This window comes from Aquarana catesbeiana, linkage group LG06, assembly GCF_042186555.1.
Source record: "Aquarana catesbeiana isolate 2022-GZ linkage group LG06, ASM4218655v1, whole genome shotgun sequence".
Taxonomy (NCBI): domain Eukaryota; kingdom Metazoa; phylum Chordata; class Amphibia; order Anura; family Ranidae; genus Aquarana; species Aquarana catesbeiana.
Genome location: NC_133329.1, coordinates 413723741 through 413748441, shown reverse-complemented (window position 1 = coordinate 413748441; position 24701 = coordinate 413723741). Strand labels below are relative to the sequence as shown.

Sequence of the window (24701 nt, the reverse complement as noted above, 5' to 3'; positions counted from 1 at the left end):
AATTACACGGTACAAATGGGCTGTGATTGGCCCTGTCTGTACCATGTGATCACTGTGACCAATCACAGAGCTCATCCCAATAGTACACAATAAATGGCATGAAATAAAGCCATTCATTGTGTACAACTGTCATGTGATTTGTTGTGATTGGCCACAGTGATCACATGATAACGACAGTGGGCCGGTTCACTGATCTGTCATCGCCCATGTCCCGTGGACACAGCGGGTGACAGATCGCATCAGAGCACAGCCCATGGAGCGCACACGAGGAGTGATTCTGGGAGGATATCATATGACGTCCTCCCAGGATATTAAGGCTCCCGCCCAGCCGTCATATTACAGTAGGTCAGGTGGGAAGGGGTTAAGCCAGTAACAAAGGGGACTACCAGAGCTGTGACCCTCTAGACGCCGCCTCAGGATGATCTACAGTTGGTACCCCAAAAGCTGGACAGCACACAGTCAATAACTCTTGAGCCTTGGGCAGGGTTTATTTTGACGTCCAATTTGGATTTAGTTTTAGTCATGGCCTTTTGACTAAAATGCCATTTTAGTTTTAGCTGTATTTTAGTTATCTGAATTGTTTTAGTTTTAGTTGTATTTTAGTCAACTAAAATCAAATGTGTTTATTTAAATTGTAATGCATTATTTAAGCATTTCTCTAGAATTTCCAAACTCATTCTATACTCCTGTAGTAAAAATTTAATAATGTTATTAGTGATGGTATGAAGCTTTGAACACGCACTACAGACACAGATTTAGCCGTTACAGTGCCTTGCAAAAGTATTCACCCCCCTTGGCATTTTTCGTGTTTTGTTGCTTCACAACCTGAAATTACCATGGATTGTTTGAGGATTTGCATCATTTCATTTACAGAACATGCCCATAACTTTGAAGATGTGTTTTTTTTATTGTGAAGCAAAAAAATTAGGACAAAATAACAGAAAAAGTCAATGTGCATAACTATTCACCCCCCTAAAGTCAATACTTTGTAGAGCCACCTTTTGCTGCTATCACAGCTCCAAGTCGCTTTGGATAAGTCTCTATGATCTTGCCACATCTTACCACTGGGATTTTTGCCCATTCCTCCTTGCAAAACTGCTCCAGCTCCTTCAAGTTGGATGGTTTGCGCTTGTGAACAGCAATCTTTAAGTCTGACCACAGATTTTCTATTGGATTGAGGTCTGGGCTTTGACTAGGCCATTCCAACACATTAACATATTTCCCCTTAAACCACTCAAGTGTTGCTTTAGCAGTGTGTTTGGGGTCATTGTCCTGCTGGAAGGTGAACCTCCGTCCTAGCCTCAAATCACACACAGAGTGCTACAGGTTCTGCTCAAGAATATCCCTGTATTTAGCACCATCCATCTTTCACTCAACTCTGACCAGTTTCCCAGTCCCGACTGCTGAAAAACATCCCCACAGCATGATGCGACCACCACCATGTTTCACAGTGGGGATGGTGTTCTTTGGGTGATGTGATGTATTGGGTTTGCGCCAGACATAGCATTTTCTTTGATGGCCAAAAAGTTAAATTTTAGTCTCATCAGACCAGAGCACCTTCCTCCATACATTTTGGGAGTCTCCCACATGCCTTTTCGCAAACTCAAAACGTGCCATTTTGTTTTTTGCTGAAAGTAATGTCTTTCTTCTGGCCACTCAGCCATAAAGCCCAACTCTATGGAGCGTATGGCTTATTGTTGTCCTATGTACAGATACTCCAGTCTCTGCTGTGGAACTCTGCAGCTCCTCCAGGGTTACCTTAGGTCTCTGTGCTCCTCTCTGATTAATGCCCTCCTTGCCCGCTCCGTGAGTTTTGGTGTGCGGCCGTCTCTTGGCAGGTTTACTGTTGTGCCATGTTCTTTCCATTTGGTTATGATAGATTTGATGGTGCTCCTAGGGATCATCAAAGATCTGGATATTTTTTTATAACCTAACCCTGACTTGTACTTCTCAACAACATTTTCCCTTACTTGTTTGGAGAGTTCCTTGGTCTTCATGGCAGTGTTTGGTTAGAGGTGCCTCTTGCTTAGGTGTTGCAGCCTCTGGGGCCTTTCACAAAGGTGTGTCTATGTAATGACAGATCATGTGACACTTAGATTGCACACAGGTGGACATCATTTCACTAATTATGTGACTTCTGAAGGTAATTGGTTGCACCAGAGCTTTTTATGGGCTTCATAACAAAGGGGGTGAATACATACGCACATGCCAATTATCAGTTTTTTATTTCTGAAAAATAGTTTTATGTATATATTTTTCAAAATGTAAGTTCATCAACTTAGACTATTGTGTTCTGATCCATCACATATAATTCATATTAAAAAATATTGAACTAAAAGCTGTAATGTAACAAAATAGGTAAAAAGCCAAGGGGGGTGAATACTTTTGCAAGGCACTGTATATAATGTCTTTATAAATAAAACCAAGTTTTGTTACAAGAATATTGTTTTTTTGACAGAAGTACAGTTCAAGTAACTCCAGCTACAACTACAAGCACAGGCAGGCACAGCATAACTAAACAAATACTCGAGGCCCGAGGGGATTGGGGAATGCTTATTTCTATAGGTTTCAGTTTACTGAAAGTTTACTAAGAATCAGTTTTTTGCTCACAGTTTATTTTTTCAACAGTTCTAATTATCAGATACATTCAAAGGAAAAGTGCCCAGTCTACAATAATTCCATTAGTGTGTTGATTAGAACAATCACCACTTTTTATCAACTCCTCTCTCTCTCAGCATTGACATAAAATAGAGGTAAATATCACACTAATGAAAAAGAAACCAGTAAAAATAGATGCATATTGCTGCTGAATGCTGTCAATAGCAGCGAATAGTATTCTATTTGAAAGTTACTGATCTATTTTTTTTTCTATTTCATTAGTGTGATATTTTCCTCTATTTTTTTGTCAATGCTGAGAGAGAGAGGAGTTGATAAAAAGTGGTGGTTGTTCCACATAATAATGGCATTTGTAGCCTGCGCATGTTTCCTATGAATTTATATGACAATTAGAACTGTTGAGTTATTGATTATTCCTATCGCACTAAGCACCACCCACAAGTATTACACTATAAGGCAGGTGTCCCAATACTTTTGACATTTACACACATGAACTTTAATGACATCCCAGTTTTAGTCCGTAGGGTTCAATATTGAGTTGGCTCCGTCCTTTGCAGCTATAACAGCTTCAACTTATTTGGGAAGGCCGTCCACAAGGTTTAGGAGTGTGTCTATGGGAATGTTTGACCATTCTTCCAGAAGAGCATATGTGACAGTGGCGGAATTACCAGGGTCGCAACAGTCGCATTTGCAACGGGGCCCGGCATTCCACCACTGTGGGGGGGGGCAGCGGGGTTGCTATTCACACACGGCTCTGAGTGGAGCTTGTGTCTGTCATGAAACAGTAGCACAGACACGGGCGGAATTAACATTCTATTTGCCCATCCGTCCTCTCTCGTAGGGGATAAGAGAGGACACACAGCTGATCTCACGGCTCCCCCTCCCCCCGCCCCTCTCCTGTGTGCTCCGTGGGCAGCCAAGTGTGAAGCTAAGGAGCTCACATTTCCCATGGAGCACACAGGAGAGGGGAGGGGGGAGAAGGGGGAGCCGTGAGATCAGCTGTGTGTCCTCTCTCATCCCCTATGAGAGAGGACGGACGGGCAAATAGAATGTTAATGCTGCCGGTGTCTGTGCTACTGTTTCATGACAGACACGAGCTCCACTCAGAGCCGCGCTGTCCTGAGAAGGCAGACGGCACTGATGGAAATTAATAGCATTCACTGATGGGCACTGATAGAAGGCACTAATGGGCACTGATAGGAGGCACTAATGGGCACTGATAGGAGGCACTAATGGGCACTGATAGGAGGCACTAATGGTCACTGATAGGAAGCATTTATGGACACTGATAGGAGGCACTGATGGGCACTGATAGGAGGCACTGATAAAAGGCACTGATGGACATTGATAGAAGGCACTGATGGGCACTGATAGGAGGCACTGATGGGCACTGATAGGCCACATTGATGAGCACTGATAGGCAGCACTGATAGGAGGCACTAATGTGCACTGATAGGCTGCACTGATAGGTGGCATTGATGGGCACTGATAGGTGTTACTGATGGGCACTGAGAAACACTGATAGGCAGAACTCAGGCAGTAGTTCACAGTAGTATTTAAATACTTAGGAGTGAATATTGCTTCCTTAGAGGAAACAATGTATGAGTTGAATTATCTCCCGTGGCTTAACTCCACAATTAATAGATTGCAGCTTTTGGCTAAAGAGAAACGTTCATGGTTAGGGAGAATGGCAATGTATAAGATGGATATTTTACCTTGTTTTCTATATTCTTCCACTGATCTTTTTTCGATCTTTAAGATCGAGCTTACTTCGCTATCTCTGGCTGAACTCCTCTGCAATGCTTCGCTACGATATTTTGGTAAAGCAGAAGACAGAGGGGGGAGCAGGCTTACCGCAGATGGAACTTTATTTTTTGACGTCAGTGTTGGCTAGAATATTGGATTGGTTCCACTGTGGGAGCACAAAACTTTGGGTAGTCATAGAATAGCAAACAATAGAGCTTCCTCTGGTCTCTCTTCCGTGGATTATACCCAAATTTCTCCCATCCGGACAAACACTCCCACCTTTGACCCAGTCTCTATTAAAAGTCTGGGATAGGACTGTAAGAAGATTGGGTGTGTCTTCAGTACCAGGCCCATTAACTTCAATAATGGGTAACCCAGAATTTCCACCTGGTCTGCTGTCAGATAGGTTTCTAAGATAGAGAAGGTCGACTACCTCTCCGATTATACAAGCTTTGTCATTAAAAGCACTCCAGCCACTTACATAGTTACATAGTTACATAGTAGGTGAGGTTGAAAAAAGACACACATCCATCAAGTCCAACCTATGTGTGTGATTATGTGTCAGTATTACATTGTATATCCCTGTATGTTGCGGTCATTCAGGTGATTATCTAATAGTTTCTTGAAGCTATCAATGCTCCCCGCTGAGACCACCGCCTGTGGAAGGGAATTCCACATCCTTACCGCTCTTACAGTAAAGAACCCTCTACGTAGTTTAAGGTTAAACCTCTTTTCTTCTAATTGTAATGAGTGGCCACGAGTCTTATTAAACTCTCTTCTGCAAAAAAGTTTTATCCCTATTGTGGGGTCACCAGTACAGTATTTGTAAATTGAAATCATATCCCCTCTCAAGCGTCTCTTCTTCAGTAGTCATGATAATGACTACTGAACGCAACTATGCGGGTCAGTGGTTTCATCATCTTCTGCTTCAACATTATTATAGACATCTATCCAAAATGACTTTACTCCATAGGGATTTTACACAGTTTGAGTCTCTCCTTAACGGCCCACAGGTTGTTCTAGCACTATTTCCACGCTATATGACATACTTCTATGACACGCATCTCCGTCTAGTCCGTGTTACATTAGAGATTGGGAGAGAGAATTGGGTCATTCGATTTCCATAGAAGATCGAAGGAAAGATTTTTTGTTAACCTTCAAATCTAGCTCTTCGACTTTCATACAAGAAAACAATTATAAAATATTGACTAGATGGTACAGATGTCCGGCGAGGCTACATAGAATCTCCAAGATTTATCCTAGGGAATGCTGGCGATGTGGAAGAGATGTTGGTTACAATGATCCATATTTGGTGGACGTGCCCCCAGATTGAAAAATTCTGGGAGTCTGTATTTCAAATTTGCTCTTGTGTCACTGGCATATCATATCATAAATCTCCAGAAATAGCTTTACTATCCATATAATCGGGGGCTTTGTGAGAGGTCACAAAAGGACTGCTCCCTCATTTAATTTCCGCCGCATGAATAATTATACCTAGACATTGGAATACAATAGTTGCTCCCACTATTAAAGAGTGGGTAGCGGAAATTAATCAATTAAAAAGAATGGAGGAAATAACGGCAAGTACCCAGGGACACCATCACAGGTTTTTGGAAGTGTGGTCACCATGGATGGAGTTTCTGAGCTCGGACATCCTGAGATCATATCTGGCGAAAGTGAGTGAGATTCGGACTTGATTGGGCTTGGAAGATGTGGCATGGTGTGTTTGATGTTCGAGAGGGGGGCTTCTCAGAGGAATGTGTATGTTTGTTTAGGTCTATATATGTCTGGGGTTTTTTTTGTTTTTTTCTATTTTTTTTTCCTTTTCCTGTTTATGTTTTTGGGCAGATGCCTACTAGGAACACTCCACAGTACAAAGAAATTATTATGGAAGATTAGGCAAAAATACCTATTATTATTTTGGATTGTGATATTCCTATTTGCTTGTTTGTATCTTTTTCCTTCTTCTCGTCTAGCTTCGGACAGATCTTCATCTTGTGTATGGGGCAATGTGGGTTTTATTACCGCAAACCCCTCCTGAATATTCTTATCCACCACATCAATAAGGGTGTCAGAAAAGACGTTTGCATGCAGGCGGATAGGCCTAAGAACCAGTGCCCATGGCTGTGTGAAGGGTGCGCATCACAGGTGGGCTATATAAACTGCACTAGTCCTCGGTGTCAGTGCCATTTGGTCTAAAATAGCAAGTTATATACACATATAGTATTATTGTGACATAAGTGCCATAAAAATATATGTAATGTGATAATGACAATATATACATGTAAATCAAAACAATATTAACAATAAAGTGCTCCTGTGCATCCAAGTGGTCTGTAATACTGATAATGTCCAGTGGGCTATGAAGGACATCGATAATCCCACTTTAAATAAATTCCAGAAAGTGCTTCTGTGCCAAACAGAACGGGATCCTGGGCTTCCAATGCAGTATCACGGAAATATATGGGGAATAAAAAACCTTGATGGTGGGATATTGTTTAAAAAGTTTTATTAAACAAATAAATACACTGCCCAAATGGGGTACTCACATATGCCAGGTGCGCCAGTGCACCACTCTAAAGTGTAAAATATACCGGCCGGTATTGGAATGGTATGTGCTTCCTCCTAGACAGATAGACTGCCTGTCGTACCATCCTGGCCCCTCCCCAACGCGTGTCGATACCGGGATGACGTATCTTCCTCAGGGGAATTCTGATTGGACGGCCGATCTGTCAATTATATACAGCGCCCGTGGCTATTTTGTTGTGGCGCGCGGACATTCTAGTGATAGTCTATACATTAGAATGGAGCGCTCTATGGGAATGTTTTGCCGGGATGCATCTACTGGCGAGCAGCATCCATATAATTCTATTAGGCTTAACTTGTACGGTATGCCAGAGGGTTCACTCGTGCTACAGCATAAAAACGTAACACAAAAGTAAACCGTGTCAAAAAAAAAAAAAAAAACTCCCTGCAGGACAAAGCCATAATGAGCTAGTATGCATAGCATCATGCATCATTATGAATTACTTACCTGAGATCTAAACCCCCGAAGCGACCCTCGTTCACATCCTCCGTCGCCGCCATGATACCTGAGGTGACTTCCGGGTATTGCTGCTCCGGCGCTGTGACTGGCAGGAGCAGTGATGACGTCACTCCGGCGCATGCGCGCGGGAGCCGTCAGTGATGGCATGATCGCCTTCACTAACGCCATGCTCAGTGCGCCTGCGCCATTTTTAGGAAAATATCTCCTTAACCGTGTAGGTTAAGGAGATATTTCTTGCACCTACAGGTAAGCCTTAATCTAGGCTTACCTGTAGGTTAAAGTGGTCTGTAAGGGTTTACAACCACTTTCCAAGAGCGGTGCAAATAGTTTGCTGTGGTGCACTGGCTGGACTTGGCCCATCATTGCAGGTTTTCTGTATCTGTGAGGTTGAATTCGCGGGAAAAATTCAAGTTATTCTGATTTTACTTTTCCTCTCACCCCACACAGTCATCTGCAAGTTATCTCTCTATAACCTTAGGCCTTTAGGCACCTTGTGCACCTTGTGCAAGAATTCTTCATGGCGCCCCTCCCTCACCACATCCCTATATATATATAGCGTGTGACATGTGTGTAAGAAACACAAACAGGTTTGTTCACTAAAAGCTACATTGCAGAAGAGTTTAAAAATTTAGGTCAAAATAGCCAAATTAAAAAAATTCTCCAATTCAGCTCATTTTCCAAAATCAGAACACACCAGTTTGGTTACCTGACTAAATAACGTTAGCTTAAAAAAACATTTCAAGGGTAACTCCTCTATAATAAGGTGGGCATGATGGGCAGTACCTCCATATTTAGAGGAGGGGGTCAGGGGGTCTGGGCAGGAGCAACCTGTAAAGTGGCCAAATTTAGGTGCACCCATCCAGGAAGTGGGAGGACAAAATGCCAACCGTGGGTGGGGTCAGCAGTGTCGTGGAATCCTGGACCATGTTGTTGTGAAGTATGCACTTCCTGTCTGTAATAGATTGTCTCCAGGATAGGAAGTGTTTGGAAGCATCACCAATGGAGACTCAGCAGTAAAACCTAACATTGGTTCTATACCTTTCCCATTAGTTCTGGCCGGAGATAAACTTTAAGTAAGAAGAAATATAATGCCGCGTACACACGAGCGGACTTTACGGCAGACTTTGTCCGGCGGACTTTTCAACGGACTTTACGACGGACTTTCCAAATGAACGGACTTGCCTACACACGATCAACCAAAGTCCAACGGATTCGTACGTGATGACGTACACCGGACTAAAATAAGGAAGTTGATAGCCATTAGCCAATAGCTGCCCTAGCGTCGGTTTTTGTCCATCGGACTACCATACAGACGAGCGGACTTTTCAACCGGACTCGAGTCCGTCGAAAAGATTTGAAACATGTTTCATTTCTAGGTCCATTGAACTTTTGGGGAAAAAAAGTCCGCTGGAGCTCACACACGATGGAATTGTCCGACGGACTCCGGTCCGCAGGACCAAGTATGCCGTAAAGTCCGGTCGTGTGTACGCGGCATAAGGGTGAGTATTAAATCAGATGCTGACAAGTTTCAGTCTGATTGGTTGGTTGCAGTGAGTCTGTTGTGTATTCCTCGGGGACAAGTCAGTTCCTACAGAAGTTCATACAATGCTGTAATAATGATTGCTATCTACTTCCCATATCATGATAAAGCGGACTTTCCCCCAAATCATTACAAAGAAAGTAAAAACACACTAAATTTTTCAGCACAATAAAACTCAACCCCCCCCAGTCAACAGTTCTTACAAGGCAACTCTGCTGACCAGTGCTTAAACCATAGCACTCTTCGCATGTGTACCAGCAGAAGAGTGCGACGTGACGTCTGATCGATAGAATCCTTAATGGCGTCAAGCTGCAACACAAAAGGGCTTTAAGAATTGAAAAACAGGAGAATAACTGGGACTTCTTCCCTTCTGACGATCTGTTTCACCTTATTCTTAAGGAATTGACAGACACCAGTAGCTGCTATCGCAGGCTGTGCAACCGTACCGGCCTAGTGAATAAGGCTTTAAGCAAAGACTCCAGTCCTTTAACCGCTGGATCCTAAACACCTGAACATTTGTCAACTGGACAAGTAAGACTTTATTCAAGGAAGAAACAGCAGCGTCTGCCTGCTGGCCTACTGCATTTCTTTAGTGAATGTTTCCTCCATAGGATAAATTTGAGGGAATCTCTTAGGAGGAATAAAAATGCCTGTCTGGGTAATCCCAGTCAGCATAAATAAGCTGTTCCAGCAACAGGTGCATAGGAAAAGCATGTGCCCCTTGAGGAGGCCTCAGAGAACCCAGAGAGAAAAAAGGGGGGCTTCCGCCGACTCTGTAAGGGGCAACTTGTAACCAATATGCACTGTCCCAGTGCGATTAAATTAACAACCTTTGAGGCTGTGAGGTTGCGAAGGCTCCCCCCGGGACTGAGCCCTCTAATGAGGAAACATCCTCATGCCCCTCCACTGGGTCCTCTAAGGTACATCTGAATCCTCTACCCCCTCCTGATCTGCAGCCAATGGCCCAGGAGCAGGAGAAGGGGCCTATCGAGTTTTTTCCCCAGACTGGGGGGTGAATGCGACAAGCTAGCCAATTTATCCTCCAAACCAGCCAGTGCCGTAGCCAAGTCATCTTTAGTGACAAATGCGGAGGCTGGAGAGTTGGAGGTAGTTGCAATGCCTGAGAAAGGTTCCGCTTGGTTAACCGTTCCAGGTCTTACAGGGTACGCAGGTGCAGTGGAGGCGCGACTAGGGTTCCCGAGACCTGACTTCTGCGCTGTGCTTTGCCCGTCTCCTTCGGGCACACATAGTCCTAGGCACAAAGCAGAGGTACTAATTATTATGCATCTATTGCTGAGCTTAGTCTTAGCAATCTTTAACATGCCGCTATCAAATGCCACAGCTCAGATGCTGAACAGATGAGTCTTAAACAATGCCTGTCCCCAGCATACCAGCGCTTACATGCCCTGTGAAAAAGTGTCTGTGTCTCTCCGTCATGCACCTGTATACACATGTTGCATCCCTTGCGCATGGCTTATATTTGAAACATTTGCCGGTTCGCGTCTGCGCCGTAGGACAACAAGCACGCGGATCCACGTGCATGCCAGCGGCGCCACTCCCCACCCCTGTGGTGTCCATTTCTCATAAAAGAGGGCTTTTTTTCGCACGCGTGTGTGCGCATGTGCAAGCGGTGATCCCTTTGGGATCTCGGGGGTGGGAAGAGGGAGGGGAAGTCTCATCTGCTGGTAGAACCCCAAATTCCCCCCCCCTCTTTAGGTGGCTGACTACTGAGAGTAAAGGCAGAACTCCTCCACAAGCACTGTTCACAGACCTTAAGGCAGAAGTGTTGCCAACCGTCAGTATTTTTACTGGCAGCCAGTAAAAAAGAGGCAAATTTCTCCTGCCAGTAAATGCCAGTAAAAGAAAAAGTTTGCCAGTATAACTGTGACACTCGGCTCAGTCTGGAGCCGGCCGAGGCCATCCGAGTGCCTGCTACAGTGTGCCTGAGCATGTGTGATGTCATAGTGCAAGGGGGCCAAGCAGAGCAGCCAGAGCCTCGTGTGCGGGACGGGAGCAAGGCAGGCCGGCAGCAGGACCGTCAGTGCTGTTTAGACTGGAGTGGACTGAAGGGACCACCTGGCTTGGAGAGAGAATGTCACTATAACTCAGGAGGAGGATGTGTCATGTCAGTGAGGTGCCATCATCATCTGTGCTGCTGCACACTGCTGTCAGTGTCACTTTGAGAGTAAAATTTCATGTGTGCGCCTGACCTATTCTAATTTCTTGCCCTCCTGCCCTTGTGCTACTTACAATATCGAAAATAAAATAAATATATTTTTTTGCCTTATTATCTACCTTAAATTACATTGCTAATTGCATAATGTACTTGTTTGTAGCCTAAATACTTAAATTTGAATTTAAAACAGTAATTTTTTAACTTTTGGAAATGCCAGTAAAAACGTTGCTGTGCCAGTAAATTTTGGGTGTTGTGTCAGTAAATTTCAATCTGATAGGTTGGCAACACTGAAAGGCAGGCATGGGATGCTGACAGCAGGTATGCTGCTGCACACTCTCTAGCGGTAGGAGAAAAAACACAGGCAAGACATCAACTATTCATAAAAAAAGAAGTCCACAAGGGATCTTCTTCACTCACCATTCCTGCCGCAGGGTACTACTGGGATTAGCACAGTGACCCAATCTTCACCCATCACGGTTGGCTTGGAGTCATGCCAGACCTTCAAGGACGGGGTCCCCTCTGTACGTAGGGCCCACTGCCTTGGACCTGTACAGCGCCCTGCCAGAACAGCCTATGGTATAGCAATGGGACCAAGGCGCTGGATCCCAGGGCCTAGCTCTCCAAAGAGAAGCGTTACAGGCAAAACCTCGTTCTTCGGTATCGAGGCTCGGGTACCATCCACTTTTGCCTTTTTTTTTGGCTTTTTGAATGGATCCAATAGTATAGCTCCCTGGCCCTGGCTAGGGCCCTTCTGAGGAGCATAATGTTAACCGTGACCAACACCTTAGACACTGGCGAAAAAACTGAGGCGCTCCCATGTGGGAGGGGTTATATAGGGGATGGGACTTCCTGTCTTGATTATGCCAGTGTCTATCACCTGAAGGTGGCCAATCACCCATGTTGTAATTAATGGCTCTGTGTCCCGTGATGTACTGAAAAGAAATCAGAATCTATATACAGGCGGTCCCCTAGTTACAAACATTTGACTTACAAACGACTCCTACGTACAAATGGAGGGAGACAACAGGAAGTGAGAGGAAATCTACCCCTAGGAAGGGAAATTCTCTCCTGTAAAAGTGGAAAAAGGTGTCTCCACTGATGCTTTATCACCAATCCTTGTTTCCCTAATAATCCCAAATTTTCAAAATCCAATTATCATTGAGACAGAAAGTGAGGTGAAATCTTCTGAAAAAGGGCACAGACAGCAAAACAAACGTTTCAGGGGTGTTAACCCTTCCCTGTGCTATCCAAAAAGCTTAAAAATATTTTTTTGGGGGCTGGAGCTACACTTAACCACTTCAGCCCCGGAAGGAATTACCCCCTTCCTGACCAGAGCATTTTTTGCGATTCGGCACTGCGTCGCTTTAGCTGACAATTGCGCGGTTGTGTGGCATTGTACCCAAACAAAATTGACGCTCATTTTTCCCCACAAATAGAGATTTCTTTTGGTGGTATTTGATCACCTCTGGTGGTATTTGATTGCACTATAAACAAAAAAAGAGCGACAATTTTGAAAAAAAATATATATATATCCCCAAAAAATATATAAAAAAAATAATTTCTTCCTCAGTTTAGGCCAATACGTATTCTTCTACATATTTTTGGCAAAAAAAAATCACAATAAGTGTTTAGTGATTGGTTTGCACAAAAGTTATAGCATCTACAAAATAGGGGATAGATTTATGGCATTTTTATTATAAATTTATTTTTTACTAGTAATCTGCGATTTTTATCATGACTGCGACATTATGGCGGACACATTGGACACTTTTGACACTATTTTGGGACCATTGTCATTTATACAGCGATCAGAGCTAAAAATAGCCACTGATTACTGTGTAAATGACACTGGCAGGGAAGGGGTTAAACACTAGGGGGCGATCAAGGGGTTAAGTGTGTTCCCTCACTGTGTTCTAACTGTGGGGGGGTGGGCTCACTAGAACATGACAGAGATCACTGCCCCCACTCACTGGGTGCAGTAGATCTCTGTCATGTTGCTGGGCAGAACAGGGAAATGCCTTGTTTACATTGGCATCTCCCCGTTCTGCCTCTCCTCCTTGCAATCGCGGGCCGGCGGTGAACATCGAGCTTGCGGGACCCGCGGGCACGCTCCAGCGGCGCACAGCAATGGGCGGGCGCCCGCTAGGCGAGGGTTACGAAAGAACGTACGGGTACGCCCTTTTGCGCACCCGTGCCATTCTGCCGACGTGAATTGGCTTGCGGTGATCGGCAAGTGGTTAAAAACATACAAACAGATTCAACTTAAGAACAAACCTACAGACCCTATCTTGTTTGTAACCCGGGACCACCTGTATTTCCTTAAAAAAAGCTCTATCCCACCATTGTGTACATTCAGATTTTCTGGTTTCTTCGAGCCTTGAAAATGCCTTCCGCATGTATGATTCTAATTGTCTGGAGTCTGGGGTTTTGACATGTGTAATATCATCTGTCCTACTTTTATTGTTGTTGTTAGACATAATAGGAATATTACCGGTATTACTATGAATGGAAACCTGTCTGGCTTATGTCTCAACACTTTGGGGTTTCCAGAGTTGTGACAGTTATTGTATCTTTGCTTATCTATACCCATAACAAAATCTATACTAATTATAATTAAGTAATTATTATGTAACTAACTTAAATGCTTATACTACTGGTAACAATAATGTCTGGGGAAAAAAAGGGAACAAAGTAACCTGTGTGTTAGAACTGAATCGGCAGCTGCAGTGACTCCAATAGCAATACCACAAGAACCAAACAATCCCAATGGGGAAAAAAACAGCGCTCCAAATTCAGGTCTAACAAGTATCCAGGGCAAATGATCTGCAGCTGAATTAGTCCAAGGAGACTGGAATATTGATAACAATATAAAACACACACAATTTTTCAGTGCAAAAAACCTCAACCTGAAGATCTCTGATAGCTGATGGAAACCAAAAATGTAATTATAAATTGTAAATGAGATTCAAAACATTGCCTTCTGCGTGATAGTAGAGAGCTGGAATGGCTTTACGTGCAAAGAAAGCAACTGGGATCCTGCCATTGTGGTACTGCACATTCTGCAAATTCACAGAAGGGGGCAGAATCCACTAGGCAGAAAGGCAGGAGTTGTAAAGCCAGCAATTTGGACAAGCTGGAATTTAGATGCTGGGCATGTGGATGGCAGATGTGCTGCAAGGACCTGGGACACCCTTTGCTATACCATCATCCCTGTCAGTGGAGGCTGCTGAGAGGTCATGAGATATAGCGGGGGTAGACATGAAAGGTGAGGAGTGAGGAGGAGCAGAATTGTTGTCAGGTCACCTGTATCCAGGTGACAGATGCACCCTGTTGGGGTCAGGAGTACACCGCTATGATAGTGGACCCTACGGCTGACTGCTGCGGATGGAACTCGGAGTGGAAGGCAGGTCCCCTGGAGCACCAACACGGATCCCACAGTGAGTTAGAGCATAGATTCCTCAGGGCGCGGAGTCTATGAGCCAGCAGGTGTTCACCAGAGCCTCTAGTGGTGAGGATGGACTGGGCTGCAACTGGCTTCAGGTCGCGGCCCCCAGGGTCTCCCAGCTCACCCTCACGGTAGGCTACAGGAGGATGGAGAGGAAACAGCAGCCCAGGACAGCAAGGGATAGTAAGGAGATAGCCAAATGTCGGGGCGACTAGCAGACAAGGATAACAGAGAACACGCCAAAAGTCAGGGTCACAGGCAAACAGGGATAGTCGAGAATGCGCCAAAGGTCAGGGTCACAAGCAGACAGGGATAGTCGGGAACATGCCAAGATCGGTAACAGAGACAGAGACAAACTTAGAGCACACGGCAAACAGGAAGCCAAACACACAATATTGCACGGCAAGGCAGGCTTGGAGAATACGGTGTTAAATAGTGGTTCCTGTTGAGGCTAGTGTGGAGCCACACAGAGGGAAGATTACTTAAGCATGCAGGTGAGAGAGTACAAGCCTCAAGGCTGATACACAGACCAGGTAAGAGACAGACAGGTCATAAATGTATTACTGCAAGGTCATGACAATTGTGTCCCCTTGTGTGTGGCTTTCATGTACTCTTGCCAATGGGCTGATTGGTAGGAGGTTAAAAGCCTTGTCAAGCATGTGGTACCCAAATGGCTGGTGTTTTTACCACACTTGATCTGCTTGCAGCAGGGATTGCAAATTGCAACAGTGCAATCGGCTTCACATGTGCTAAAAAATCCCAGACAGCTGAGCTGTAGGGAGTGGGCCAGGAGATAACAGCTCCACAATGTGATAGAATAGGGTGGCTGCTCTCTACTCTTCCATGAATGCTTCCTCTGGAGGACATCCTGCCTCCTTGGGGTTTTTCCTCACCCTCATTTTCCTCCTCTGCTCTATCTGGCACCCAAGTCACATCAATGACCTCTTCATCATCATCATTATCATCACTGGAGCCAACTTGGCAATACCCTGCCACTGGGGGAACATGACTGCCAATTTGTTGTTTACCAGTGTTCTCCCCTCTCTGTAAGCTTATGTTCCTCCCATCCTCTACCTCAGAACCAACATCTAAATCAAGTAATGGCTGTGCATCGTCAAGAAGTGACTGATGCTGTGTTCAAATAATTAAGCTGACTCCTCCATGCCTGATGCTGGGGCTGGGGCTGTGGCAGAAGTAGCTGTGGTCATCTTGTGGTCACCAATATAACTTTGCTTATAGACTGCAAGGCTACTATTTTATTAATCCTTCACAGAGCTGAGACTGAGTCAATCTACTCATTTGGTTCTGAGTCCCATCTCAGGGGCCGCGTATTTTATTCAATTGAATGAATTGCACCATCTATGGGCCACGATAGGTCCCCTCAAGGAACATTGGAATCTCATTCACAATTTATAATGTAATTTTTGGTTTCCATCAACTATCAGAGATCATCAGGTTGATTGTGAGGCCCTGGGCACATCACCAGTGCCTATAAGAGACCAGGGAGTGCAATGTAGTTAAATGTAGGTAACAGCTGCAGCCATATGCCTTTACCACCTGCATGCAACACTGGGGGGGGGGGGGGGGGGGGGGGGCACTATAACACTGTTTTTTTAGTAAAATGTTTATTATTTTTTTCAGGATTCTGGAGAAGATCTTACTCCCCAACCCCCAGGTAATGTGATACGGGCATCTAGTTGTTTAGAATATAATGGAGATTATGTTGTCTGGGGGACATAGTGGTGACCACATAGGGCTGTAATCAGAGGCCATAGGAAACAATATGTTGGGTATGAGATAATGGTGGTAGACCTGGTGGACATAAAACATAATTGTTCTTATGGTGGTTGACATATATTCTCCAATAGCCACAGAGGATATAAATATACAATGTGTGTGTGTGCATCAAATGACTTTGCAAACCCAAAATATTAAACGTAGCAGTAACATCATCACTGTACTGTACATAGCCTGTGCAGAGAGGAGAGTTGTGGGAGGGGCCTAGCAGAAAACTACAGGGGGGGACAAGATCTCTGCACATGAAGGAAGAGCTGAGTTGTGAGAGGGGCCAAGCAGGCTCATCCCCCTACAGGCTGCCTGCAAAATACTATAGGAGGGGAAGGAGATAAGGTTGCCATCTGTCCAGGTTTCGCCCGGACAGTCCGGGTTTTGTATTATGTGTCCGGTTTTCAGGCGGACTGAAACCGGGACACATTATTTAGACCGGGCTGTGGCTCCTCAAGTAACTGAGATAGTTACACACAAATCTGTTGCCATCCGGGAGCTGCGGGCGGCTGTCTAGGGGGTAGGTTTGGCATCATTAGGGAGCAGGGTGATGATGTCAATAGCAAATTGGCCACAATTTCTGTTAACTGCAGCACGCTATGCGCACTGCATTACTACTCGCCTTGGATCACCCAAAGGTGTCCCAGGCTGCTAAAGTGTTTGGGTTTGGCTTAAAGAAAAGGTGGCAACCCTAGATAGTGACAACACCAGTCCCTCTGCACAAAGAGATAGCAGAGCTGTCAGAGGGCCCAGCAGGCTCTACCCACTATTGAAACCTAAAGGAGGGGGTGGAGACAAGACCAGTCACTCTGCACAAAGAGAAAAAGAAGAGATGTGGGAGGGGCTTAACAGGCTCCACCCACTAGTGGCTAAAGCAGGGGTGGAGCTCAGACCAGTCATCCTGCACAAGGAAAGAGAGCAGAGCTGTGGGAGGGGCTCAATAGGCTCCACCCACTACAGGAGGGGGCAGAGACAAGAACAGCCCCCCGCACAAGGATAGAGAGTAGAGCTGTGGGAGGGGCCCAGGGTTGGTGTATAAATGATGGTGTTCAGGGTTGGTGTATAAATGATGGTGGTCAGGGTTGGTGTATAAATGAAGATGGTGAGGGTTGGTGTATAAATGATGGGGGTCAGGGTTGGTGTATAAATGATGGTGGTCAGGGTTGGTGTATAAATGATGGTGGTCAGGGTTGGTGTATAAATGATGGGGGTCAGGGTTGGTGTATAAATGATGGTGGTCAGGGTTGGTGTATAAATGAAGATGGTCAGGGTTGGTGTATAAATGATGTTGGTCAGGGTTGGTGTATAAATGAAGATAGTCAGGGTTGGTGTATAAATGATGGTGGTCAGGGTTGGTGTATAAATGAAGATGGTCAGGGTTGGTGTATAAATGAAGATAGTCAGGGTTGGTGTATAAATGAAGATAGTCAGGGTTGGTGTATAAATGATGGTGGTCAGGGTTGGTGTATAAATGATGATGGTCAGGGTTGGTGTATAAATGATGATGGTCAGGGTTGGTGTATAAATGAAGATGGTCAGGGTTGGTGTTTAAATGAAGATAGTCAGGGTTGGTGTATAAATTATAGTGGTCAGGGTTGGTGTATAAATGATGGTGGTCAGGGTTGGTGTATAAATGATGGGGGTCAGGGTTGCTGTATAAATGAAGATGGTCAGGTTTGGTGTATAAATGATGGTGGTCAGGGTTGGTGTATAAATGATAGTGGTCAGGGTTGGTGTATAAATTATAGTGGTCCGGGTTGGTGTATAAAAGAAGATGGTCAGGGTTGGTGTATAAATGATGATGGTCAGGGTTGCTGTATAAATGAAGATGGTCAGGGTTGCTGTATAAATGAAGATGGTCAGGTTTGGTGTATAAATGATGGTGGTCAGGCTTGGTGTATAAATGAAGATGGTCAGGGTTGGTGTGTAAATGATGGTGGTCAGGCTTGGTGTATAAATTAAGATGTTCAGGGTTGGTGTATAAATGATGGGGGTCAGGGTTGGTGTATAAACGAAGATGGTCAGGTTTGGTGTATAAATGATGGTGGTCAGGGTTGGTGTATAAATGATGGTGGTCAGGTTTGGTGTATAAAGGATGATGGTCAGGGTTGGTGTATAAATGATGGTGGTCAGGGTTGGTGTATAAATGAAGATGGTCAGGGTTGGTGTATAAATGATGGGGGTCAGGGTTGGTGTATAAATGAAGATGGTCAGGTTTGGTGTATAAATGATGGTGGTCAGGGTTGGTGTATAAATGATGGTGGTCAGGTTTGGTGTATAAATGATGGTGGTCAGGGTTGGTGTATAAATGATGGGGGTCAGGGTTGGTGTATAAATGATGGGGGTCAGGGTTGGTGTATAAATGATGGTGGTCAGGTTTGGTGTATAAATGATGGTGGTCAGGGTTGGTGTATAAATGAAGATGGTCAGGGTTGGTGTATAAATGATGGGGGTCAGGTTTGGTGTATAAATGATGGTGGTCAGGGTTGTTGTAAAAAATGATGGGGGTCAGGGTTGGTGTATAAATGATGGGGGTCAGGGCTGGTGTATAAATAAAGATGGTCAGGGTTGGTGTATAAATGATGGGGGTCAGGGTTGGTGTATAAATGATGGGGGTCAGGGTTGGTGCATAAATGATGGTGGTCAGGGTTGGTGTATAAATGATGGGGGTCAGGGTTGGTGTATAAATGATAGTGGTCAGGGTTGGTGTATAATTGAAGATGGTCAGGGTTGGTGTATGAATTATAGTGGTCAGGGTTGGTGTATAAATGAAGATGGTCAGGGTTGGTGTAAAAATGATGGGGGTCAAGGTTGGTGTATAAATGCTGGTGGTCAGGGTTGGTGTATAAATGATTATGGTCAGGGTTGGTATATAAATGATGATGGTCAGGGTTGGTGTATAAATGATGGGGGTCAGGGTTGGTGTATAAATGATGGGGGTCAGGGTTGGTGTATAAATGATGGTGGTCAGGGTTGGTGTATAAATGATGGTGGTCAGGGTTGGTGTATAAATGATGGTGGTCAGGGTTGGTGTCTAAATGATGATGGTCAGGGTTGGTGTATAAATGATGGGGGTCAGGGCTGGTGTATAAATGAAGATGGTCAGGGTTGGTGTATAAATGATGGGGGTCAAGGTTGGTGTATAAATGATGATGCTCAGGGTTGGTGTATAAATGATGGTGGTCAGGGTTGGTGTATAAATGATGGTGGTCAGGGTTGGTGTATAAATGAAGATGGTCAGGTTTGGTGTATAAATAATGGTGGTCAGGGTTGGTGTATAAATGATGGGGGTCAGGGTTGGTTTATAAATGATGGTGGTCAGGGTTGGTGTATAAATGGTGATGGTCAGGGTTGGTGTATAAATGATGGGGTCAGGGTTGGTGTATAAATGATGGGGGTCAGGGTTGGTGTATAAAGGATGGTGGTCAGGGTTGGTGTATAAATGATGGTGGTCAGGGTTGGTGTATAAATGATGATGGTCAGGGTTGGTGTATAAATGAAGATGGTCAGGGTTGGTGTATAAATGATGATGGTCAGGGTTGGTGTATAAATGATAGTGGTCAGGGTTGGTGTATAAATGAAGATGGTCAGGGTTGGTGTATAAATTATAGTGGTCAGGGTTGTGTATAAATGATGGTGGTCAGGGTTGGTGTATAAATGATGATGGTCAGGGTTGCTGTATAAATGAAGATGGTCAGGGTTGCTGTATAAATGAAGATGGTCAGGTTTGGTGTATAAATGATGGTGGTCAGGCTTGGTGTATAAATGAAGATGGTCAGGGTTGGTGTGTAAATGATGGTGGTCAGGCTTGATGTATAAATGAAGATGGTCAGGGTTGGTGTAAAAATGATGGGGGTCAGGGTTGGTGTATAAACGAAGATGGTCAGGTTTAGTGTATAAATGATGGTGGTCAGGGTTGGTGTATAAATGATGGGGGTCAGGATTGGTGTATAAATGAAGATGGTCAGGTTTGGTGTATAAATGATGGTGGTCAGGGTTGGTGTATAAATGATGGTGGTCAGGTTTGGTGTATAAATGATGGTGGTCAGGGTTGGTGTATAAATGATGGGGGTCAGGGTTGGTGTATAAATGATGGTGGTCAGGTATGGTGTATAAATGATGGTGGTCAGGGTTGGTGTATAAATGAAGATGGTCAGGGTTGGTGTATAAATGATGGGGGTCAGGTTTGGTGTATAAATGATGGTGGTCAGGGTTGTTGTAAAAAATGATGGGGGTCAGGGTTGGTGTATAAATGATGGGGGTCAGGGCTGGTGTATAAATAAAGATGGTCAGGGTTGGTGTATAAATGATGGGGGTCAGGGTTGGTGTATAAATGATGGGGGTCAGGGTTGGTGCATAAATGATGGTGGTCAGGGTTGGTGTATAAATGATGGGGGTCAGGGTTGGTGTATAAATGATGGTGGTCAGGGTTGTTGTATAAATGATGGTGGTCAGGGTTGGTGTATAAATGAAGATGGCCAGGGTTGGTGTATAAATGATGGGGGTCAGGGTTGGTGTATAAATGATAGTGGTCAGGGTTGGTGTATAAATGAAGATGGTCAGGGTTGGTGTATGAATTATAGTGGTCAGGGTTGGTGTATAAATGAAGATGGTCAGGGTTGGTGTATAAATGATGGGGGTCAAGGTTGGTGTATAAATGATGGTGGTCAGGGTTGGTGTATAAATGATTATGGTCAGGGTTGGTATATAAATGATGATGGTCAGGGTTGGTGTATAAATGATGGGGGTCAGGGTTGGTGTATAAATGATGGGGGTCAGGGTTGGTGTATAAATGATGGTGGTCAGGGTTGGTGTATAAATGATGGTGGTCAGGGTTGGTGTATAAATGATGGTGGTCAGGGTTGGTGTCTAAATGATGATGGTCAGGGTTGGTGTATAAATGATGGGGGTCAGGGCTGGTGTATAAATGAAGATGGTCAGGGTTGGTGTATAAATGATGGGGGTCAGGGTTGGTGTATAAATGATGATGCTCAGGGTTGGTGTATAAATGATGGTGGTCAGGGTTGGTGTATAAATGATGGTGGTCAGGGTTGGTGTATAAATGAAGATGGTCAGGTTTGGTGTATAAATAATGGTGGTCAGGGTTGGTGTATAAATGATGGGGGTCAGGGTTGGTTTATAAATGATGGTGGTCAGGGTTGGTGTATAAATGGTGATGGTCAGGGTTGGTGTATAAATGATGGGGTCAGGGTTGGTGTATAAATGATGGGGGTCAGGGTTGGTGTATAAAGGATGGTGGTCAGGGTTGGTGTATAAATGACGGTGGTCAGGGTTGGTGTATAAATGATGGGGGTCAGGGTTGGTGTATAAATGATAGTGGTCAGGGTTGGTGTATAAATGAAGATGGTCAGGGTTGGTGTATAAATGAAGATGGTCAGGGTTGGTGTATAAATGATGGTGGTCAGGGTTGGTGTATAAACAAAGATGGTCAGGGTTGGTGTATAAATGATGGTGGTCAGGGTTGGTGTATAAATGATGATGGTCAGGGTTGGTGTATAAATGAAGATGGTCAGGGTTGGTGTATAAATGATGATGGTCAGGGTTGGTGTATAAATGATAGTGGTCAGGGTTGGTGTATAAATGAAGATGGTCAGGGTTGGTGTATAAATTATAGTGGTCAGGGTTGTGTATAAATGATGGTGGTCAGGGTTGGTGTATAAATGATGATGGTCAGGGTTGCTGTATAAATGAAGATGGTCAGGGTTGCTGTATAAATGAAGATGGTCAGGTTTGGTGTATAAATAATGGTGGTCAGGCTTGGTGTATAAATGAAGATGGTCAGGGTTGGTGTGTAAATGATGGTGGTCAGGCTTGGTGTATAAATGAAGATGGTCAGGGTTGGTGTAAAAATGATGGGGGTCAGGGTTGGTGTATAAACAAAGATGGTCAGGTTTAGTGTATAAATGATGGTGGTCAGGGTTGGTGTATAAATGATGGTGGTCAGGTTTGGCGTATAAATGATGGTGGTCAAGGTTGATGTATAAATGATGGGGGTCAGGGTTGGTGTATAAAATGATGTGGGTCAGGGTTGGTGTATAAATGATGGGGGTCAGGGTTGGTGTATAAATGATGGGGGTCAGGGTTGGTGTATAAATGATGGTGGTCAGGGTTGGTGTATAAATGATAGTGGTCAGGGTTGGTGTATAAATGATGGGGGTCAGGGTTGGTGTATAAATGATGGTGGTCAGGTTTGGTGTATAAATGATGGTGGTCAGGGTTGGTGTATAAATGAAGTTGTTCAGGGTTGGTGTATAAATGATGGTGGTCAGGGTTGGTGTATAAATGACGATGGTCGGGTTTGGTGTATAAATGATGGGGGTCAGGGTTGGTGTATAAATGATGGTGGTCAGGGTTGGTGTATAAATGATTATGGTCAGGGTTGGTATATAAATGATAATGGTCAGGGTTGGTGTATAAATGATGGGGGTCAGGGTTGGTGTATAAATGATGGGGGTCAGGGTTGGTGTATAAATGATGGTGGTCAGGGTTGGTGTATAAATGATGGTGGTCAGGGTTGGTGTATAAATGATGGTGGTCAGGGTTGGTGTATAAATGATGGTGGTCAGGGTTGGTGTATAAATGATGGGGGTCAGGCTGGTGTATAAATGAAGATGGTCAGGGTTGGTGTATAAATGATGGGGGTCAGGGTTGGTGTATAAATCATGGGGGTCAGGGTTGGTGTATAAATGATGATGCTCAGGGTTGGTGTATAAATGATGGTGACCAGGGTTGGTGTATAAATGATGGTGGTCAGGGTTGGTGTATAAATGAAGATGGTCAGGTTTGGTGTATAAATAATGGTGGTCAGGGTTGGTGTATAAATGATGGGGGTCAGGGTTGGTGTATGAATGATGGTGGTCAGGGTTGGTGTATAAATGGTGATGTCAGGGTTGGTGTATAAATGATGGGGTCAAGGTTGGTGTATAAATGATGGTGGTCAGGGTTGGTGTATAAATGACGGTGGTCAGGGTTGGTGTATAAATGATGGTGGACAGGGTTGGTGTATAAATGATGGGGGTCAGGGTTGGTGTATAAATGATAGTGGTCAGGGTTGGTGTATAAATGAAGATGGTCAGGGTTGGTGTATAAATGAAGATGGTCAGGGTTGGTGTATAAATGATGGGGGTCAGGGTTGGTGTATAAATGATGGTGGTCAGGGTTGGTGTATAAATGATTATGGTCAGGGTTGGTATAGAAAAGATGATGGTCAGGGTTGGTGTATAAATGATGGGGGTCAGGGTTGGTGTATAAATGATGGTGGTTAGGGTTGGTGTATAAATGATGGTGGTCAGGGTTGGTGTATAAATGATGATGGTCGGGGTTGGTGTATAAATGATGGGGGTCAGGGCTGGTGTATAAATGAAGATGGTCAGGGTTGGTGTATAAATGATGGGGGTCAGGGTTGGTGTATAAATGATGGTGGTCACGGTTGGTGTATAAATGATGGGGGTCAGGGTTGGTGTATAAATGAAGATGGTCAGGGTTGTTGTATAAATGAAGATGGTCAGGTTTGGTGTATAAATGATGGTGGTCAGGCTTGGTGTATAAATGAAGATCGTCAGGGTTGGTGTGTAAATAATGGTGGTCAGGCTTGGTGTATAAATGAAGATGGTCAGGGTTGGTGTATAAATGATGGGGGTCAGGGTTGGTGTATAAACGAAGATGGTCAATCTTAGTGTATAAATGATGGTGGTCAGGGTTGGTGTATAAATGATGGTGGTCAGGTTTGGTGTATAAATGATGGTGGTCAGGGTTGGTGTATAAATGATGGGGGTCAGGGTTGGTGTATAAATGAAGATGGTCAGGGTTGGTGTATAAATGATGGTGGTCAGGGTTGTTGTAAAAAATGATGGGGGTCAGGGTTGGTGTATAAATGATGGGGGTCAGGGCTGGTGTATAAATGAAGATGGTCAGGGTTGGTGTATAAATGATGGGGGTCAGGGTTGGTGTATAAATGATGGTGGTCAGGGTTGGTGTATAAATGATGGGGGTCAGGGTTGGTGTATAAATGATGGTGGTCAGGGTTGGTGTATAAATGAAGAATACCAGGGTTGGTGTATAAATGATTGGGTCAGGGTTGGTGTATAAATGATAGTGGTCAGGGTTGGTGTATAAATGAAGATGGTCAGGGTTGGTGTATAAATTATAGTGGTCAGGGTTGGTGTATAAATGAAGTTGGTCAGGGTTGGTGTATAAATGATGGTGGTTAGGGTTGGTGTATAAATGATGGTGGTCAGGGTTGGTGTATAAATGAAGATGGTCAGGTTTGGTGTATAAATGATGGGGGTCAGGGTTGGTGTATAAATGATGGTGGTCAGGGTTGGTA

General features: G+C 44.4%; 1 pseudogene; it reads left to right on the top strand.

The window, feature by feature from the left end:
- The first annotated feature begins 5989 nt into the window (after window positions 1-5989).
- The window catches only part of LOC141148096 (protein mono-ADP-ribosyltransferase PARP14-like), a 92210-nt pseudogene continuing 73498 nt past the window's right edge, over window positions 5990-24701 (top strand).